Source organism: Phaseolus vulgaris, chromosome 8 (assembly GCF_000499845.2).
Source record: "Phaseolus vulgaris cultivar G19833 chromosome 8, P. vulgaris v2.0, whole genome shotgun sequence".
Taxonomy (NCBI): Eukaryota; Viridiplantae; Streptophyta; class Magnoliopsida; order Fabales; family Fabaceae; genus Phaseolus; species Phaseolus vulgaris.
In genome coordinates this window covers 13,479,473-13,486,270 of record NC_023752.2, presented here as the reverse complement: position 1 = coordinate 13,486,270, position 6,798 = coordinate 13,479,473, and positions in this window count along the sequence as shown.

The window sequence follows — 6,798 nt, the reverse complement described above, 5'->3', positions numbered from 1 at the left end:
AAAATATGAGTAACCCTAAACTTGATTTCCCCACAGTATTTAAGACAAGTATTTCATCGATTACGAAACATCCACAGAACATTAGTCCTAGCAGTAAACACAACACAAACCAAGACAGAATCACATTCAAGCCATACATTAGTAAGTCCCATCTTTTGAGCTTCCTCCATAGCATGTATTGTAAGAATTGATGGCTCAAACAAGAGGGGGGGTGGGGGGTGGGAATTGTTTATAAAAGGTTTTTGCAAATAATAACTAAGAATGAATTTCTTTAATGAAGTATAAAAAGAAGAACTAGAGAAGCCAAAAGAAATAAGCTAATAAAACTGTTATTAGAAAAAATCGATTAAAATTACGATATAATCGATTGCTTATATTACAAAGACAAAAGCAAGTATAAGCAGTTTGTAAAGAAGGAATATCAACCGATTGAAAATACGAAATAACCGGTTGATTATGACAACATATCAAATATCAAACAAATTATAATAGAGATAAAGAGATTAACACAAACAGATTACACTGGTTCACTCAACCCTAAGCTACATCTAGTCCTCAGAACAACCTCTGAGTATTCACTATGTAATCAATCACAGATTACAAACAACACACCACAAAGAGGTGACTTTGAATCTCACAAAGCCTACTTACCCTCTTTGCAACACTTCACACCTCAAGTCAGAATCCCACTGACTTTATATGATTTTACCAACACTTGCACAGGTTTATCAAAGTACAATTACATGAAACTAAGCAAAAATAGAAAACACCTGGATATACAAAACCAGAAGCCCTATGATCAGTTCTTGCACTAGAGCAAAGCTTTATCAGAATCTTGCTAAACTTTGAAAAACTTCTTTTAAAAATGAATCTTTAAACTCTCTCTTGATTTCACAACGTGTTAAACTTGTATTTTAAACATTTGAAAGAAGGCTATATTTATAGCATTTGAAATCTAGTCGTTTACGGCAACATAACAGAGTCAAATCAGTTTTGTTCTCATTTAAATTAGTTGAAACAGGTTTTCAAAAAACTGTTAGCAAAGCACTCATTTAACCGATTGAAACCACGATTTAATCGGTTGAATGGGTCAGGTAGTTACATATCCAATTTAAAAAAAAAATTTCAAAACCTCATTGCCAGCTAAGTGACAAACAACCGATTATATCGACAAATAAACCAATTGTTTTCCCTTTTCTTGGAAAAACACTTAGTTTCTTAAAACAGATTTAATCAAGCTTTGTGTAGACTTCAAGGACTGATCTTAACAAAGATTCTAAACAGCTTAAACTAAACCCAAACCCAAACCCAAAAAGCAGCACAGCTTCAGGCTTCATGTGGATTTGATACATCAAAGCTCCCATCTTCAACATGTATAACTCTATAAAACTCAGCAACCATAGCAGTCTGAACTTCAAGAAACACAGGGAAAGCACCAATAAACTCCCCCATACTCCCACGGAAAACACCTTTACAAGTAGCAAGACCAGGATATCCCCTCGTAGCCCCATTAGTGTTAATTTTAACTCAGTCTGGTGAACTCTCATCTAACAGGAAGAGGACGAAGAACTTTACCAATACGAGTATTAATACCAAAAAACTTAATCACGTTGAAATCCAACATATCATTCTTCATTGAAGCTTTAGACGAATTTTCCACTAGACAAGTTAAATCTTTAAAATAGCCATAGAAACATCAATCTTATCCTGAAATCTAGCATAATTCCTCATACGCCATATCATCCAAATAGAAAAAGTTATCACAACAAGTTTAATCAATTTAACCAAAGGACTACCATCACTCTTAATAAAAGAAAAAAAGATCATCCTATTAGAGAAATGAGAAGTAAGAAAAATTTGCCGAACCCAACTCCAAATACGCAAAACATTAGAACATTCAAAAAATAAATGTTGAATAGATTCCTCGTACTTTTCACAAAACGTACACATATGCAAACCTTTATTCTGAATATGCTGATATGTAGGAAGCTGTCCATGAAAAACTTTACAGAGTACTAGAGTTTTGGAAGGCAGAATAGATGAAGACTAAATGAATTTACGCCAACCATAGGGAACTCCTTGTTCCAAGAAAAAAAGTCCTAGTCAATTTAAGAGTGAAACGACCAGACTCATCTTATAAAAAACTTTACAATATTAACTTAATTAAAAAGTATAAATAAATTTAAACAATTAATAAAATACAATATATTTTACAACAAAAAAAATCAATTACAAATACTTAATTATCTTTTGTCTTTAAAATGAATTTATATTTAATACTTTTTTATAGTGTGTAAACTTATATGTCAATAGTGGAAAGATAAATGACAATGTGAACATATTCTTAATTCTAAATTGTTACTAGTGTAAAAGATATGATAATGTTGTAACAAGGTCCTTCTCTATTCATCGCACAAAACAATGTCCTTCTCTATTCATCGCACAAAACAATGCTTTTCTTGAAAATTCAAGAGATGTTACTTTAAGAAGAGGGCACCCCAAATGAATTTATTACCTTCATCAACATGAGTATAACAATTGGTAACTTCAAAAGAATAAGAAGAGGTTGTTATAAGAATGAAGAGAACATGATGTGGTGAATTTCAGGGTTATGTGCACCATAGAAGGAGTCACATTAAAACAAACTTAATTTCACAATACAATGCAGCCTCTTACATATTCAAACTTGTGTGGCTAAAATTTCAGAGTTGTAATCTTGATTACCAAATGCTATTCTACGTAATAACCTTATTTCTGCTGATTGCTGCGTAGAGTCCCCAACTCTTACTCCATTTGAAAGATCACACGTTGCTAAACCATCAAAAGCTCTAACAACCTGACAAATGTATTCAAGAAATTGGTATATGTTACTCAAACAAAAACACAACACAGAACTTTCTGCTTCCCTTTCATTCATTACCTGTCCCATGCGAGGTCTTCTGGCAGATGAATGTCTCACGCAAGCAGCAGCAACTTCAACCATGCAAATCATTTCACTTTCAACGTACTTTTTTCCTAGCTTTGGATTTGTCAAAATGTCATATTCCTCACTCTCAATTGCATCATTTAGAAAAAGGTCGAGCCTGAAAAATAAGGTATATCATCTTTAGTTAGAAGGGCTTGCCTAATGAAAGTTCTTTGCATCTTCAAGATTGGTTCCAAGCTTATATAATATAATGGTCGATTTCACAACGACAGTGTATGAAATCCTAGTAAGATTGCTCAAGTATCTAAAGAGAAAAGGCAACAAGTTGGCATATATATAAATATACACTTACCCATTCAATTAGACTCTCTTCACCTACTAGTTGAGATACATCCACTGGCTTCCTTCTAGTAATGAGCTCTAAAAGAATTACTCCAAAAGTATACATCTAACTTCTCGGTCAATTTCCCACTTGATACATGTTCAGCGCAACATATCTATAAGAGGACAAAGGAATCATTATGTTAGAATCTTTAGTTTCATCTTAAAACTAGTGTTATTGTTTGAGCATTATTATGAAATGAGTCATGTACCCAGAGAAAATACTAGACAAGTTACCCACCCAAAAGTTCCCACCACACGTGTGGTTTAAGTGAATTTGCATCAACTGCTAATCTGGCTAGCCTAAAATCTGAGACCTATAAAATGAAAAACATGAACAACTAGCTTTAGAATATCAATGTAATTGATAATATCCAACTTAGAATTATGAGAAGTGGAATGCATACTCGAGCTTCAAAGTTGTAGTCTAAAAGAATGTTTGCTGACTTGATATCCCTGTGATTAATCCGAGGATTGCCTATGCAAAATATAACATTCATTACCATAAATAACTATACTTGATAGTTCATAGAATCTAGCTACACTGAAGTAAAAGAAAAAATTCCCATTTTTTAAAGTCCCTAACATCAATAACTGTTTCTAATAAAATAATTCATAGAAGAAAGAAGAATAAATTATATTTCTGCATTTCTCATAACATGTATGGAAATTTACAGTCACATTTTTCAGCCAACTTCATACATAAATTTGAGTTCCTTAATTCAAGAGCTTAGAACAACACCATGAAATCAAAGATATGTTAAGGATTGATAATTACAGTCTTCATGGAAATAAGCTATTCCTCTGGCTGCTCCAGCTGCAATTTTAACACGGTTTGTCTACTCCAGCACTGGCATACCTTCTCCTTAATTCAATCAAATTCTCTCAGTAAAGCTGAGATTAAATTTAGTAAAAAATATCATGAAAAATATTCATGGAGCATACCTATAGCGCATGTTCCAAACACGTGAAGTTCCAATGTCTTCCATTGTTATGGAAATTCCATCTCTTGCCTCCAGCTCTGGCAAATGGTTTCTATTTTTTTTTTATTTATCAAAATTACAATTCAAAACTACGTTAACAAATGAAGTACACAAAGATAAGCAACACAAGCAACATGAAAATGGAGAAATGTGTAAACTTCAAAGATGAGAGGATGAGTAAGGTAACTACATAGGCCCCAACAATAACAAAAGAGAGATTTAAAAGGTTTAAGATGTTAGAATTAAAGACTTTAAACAAGAGGAGGTGAATTGTTTAATGAAAGATTTTCGAAAATACTGGACAAGAATGAAGATTAATGAAAAATCACTAAAGAAGCAATCAGATCAGCCAAAAAACAAAAACTGTTTTAAATTGATTCCAGAAAATCAATCGGTTGTTTATGCAAATCAATCGATTGTTTTTATCAACAGTTTATCAAAACACAGTTCAAACAGTTTTAATGAGTGAGGGAAGGGATAGAGAGATTCACACACAATGTTTATACTAGTTCACTCTCCCATAAACCCCTGGGTAACTAAGTAATCAACCACAAATTACAACACACAAACACCAAAGAGGTGTGAACCCTTCAAGAACACTCACTCTCTTTTATACAGACCTACAAGTCATAACACCTTCTAACTGTAGACATCAATACCTTACAAGTTTATATGAAATGAATTACAAGACTTTTCCAAAATAGTTTAGAATCATGGAAAACAGATTTACCAGACTTAACCAATTCTATTACGATTTTCAAAAAACAACCGATTGAAAGCTCGATTCAACTGATTGAATTGACCTTTGACTGTGAGGTCAACCAATTTAAGCTTGTCCGAATCCTTTTCAAAACCACTAAGAGTGAAACAACCAATTGAAACGATAAACAGGTTGTTTTTCACTACTTTGAAAAACACTTTTCTTTTGAAAGAACTTGATTGATTCAGTTTTGGATTAAGCTAATAGTGGATTGACAAATTCTAATCTACCTAGAACCCATGCCTACAAAGCATCACGTCTTCAAGCAATCTTCATGGATTTGAAGACATCAAAGTTTTAAGTTCAATAATCTTCCCCTATTTTATGAAGACAAATATCTGGTTTGCTTGGGAAGTTCTGTTTGAATTTGAAAATACATGCAAAACACAAAATGTGCATGTACCAGAGGTAATCATCTCCAGATATCATTAACACCACAAAACCAATTTTCACTTAGTGATTCCCACAAGGAAAATCAGTAAAGTCAATGTGAAAACTAGTGAAAGCAAGGTGCAAATCAAAGTTTATGCAACAGTTTAATCAGAGTAAAGTATGTAGCAATTTAATCCATATAAACTAGTTTTAAAGAAGGATATAAGCACATTACAGAATACATTACAAACCATAAACTTCTCCTCCTATTTGTCTTCACAAATAGAATAAAAGGAGGGATAAAAACAACATTAAAAAGAGAGAAAAAACAAATTGTTCAGATGATAAACCATAAATAGAAAGAAAGCATAAAATTTTCTTCAATCTTCTTGGCCATATTGCAGCTCAAATAGCTGATTCTGCACAGCCTCAATTTGCTTATCCAGGTGATGACTTTTTATGGCAAGTGCACCGCGTTTGTCAAAAGTAATAATTGTCTCTAAGGACGGATATCGATCCCACAAGGAACAGTGAATTATGGAGTACAATAATCGCTAAATATAAAAACAGAACAATTAAAAGAGTTTTGAATTAATTGTGTTGGCAATGATCAATAAGAAAACAAACAAAGAATTAGTTGTTTCAATTGGAAAAATAGGGATTAGGTTTCCTCTCTCTCACTCTCATGTATTTTGATTAGCATGTCAATATTAAGTTCTTTAATTGCAATTGATGCCCGTATAAAAATCATTTATATCGATTCCTCGCATATAAAATCCTTAAGAATGTTCCCTAACTATCGATCTCTCGCATAATTATAAGAACAACTTAGAACGAAGCTCAGACGTTTAATAGCAATTAACATTTCAAGTCTATTCCTAACACTCAAATATGTTAAGTATTGTTGTTTAGGTCCGAACTCTAAAAATACCTCCCGGTCAGATTTAAGATTCTCAATTTGTCACGAAAAATTAAAAGTAAAACAACAATACCAATAATCAATCAAGAACTGAATATTAATATATAAAATATCACCTCAATACATAAGAGTTTGATCAGATTACTCTCAATCCCCAAAGGGTAGAATTAGCCACGCATACTTCTATCACCTTCCATTCTCCCAATTAGGTTACAATTCACTCTATGGTGTTTTCTTCTCAATCTGGAACCCTAAGGTTGAGCCTCTAGCCCTCTATTTATCCTAGTTTTCTAGGGTTAGGTTGTTTATTGTGTCGCGCTAATGGGCTAAATGATAAAACATAAAAAAAGCCCAATCTTTCTTTGCATCTTTTTCCATTCTGGGACCTTCTATCTTTATCTTTTTAGCTCAAATCATTCATCTTTAATCCAAATCTCCAATCTTCCTTAGAAATCTG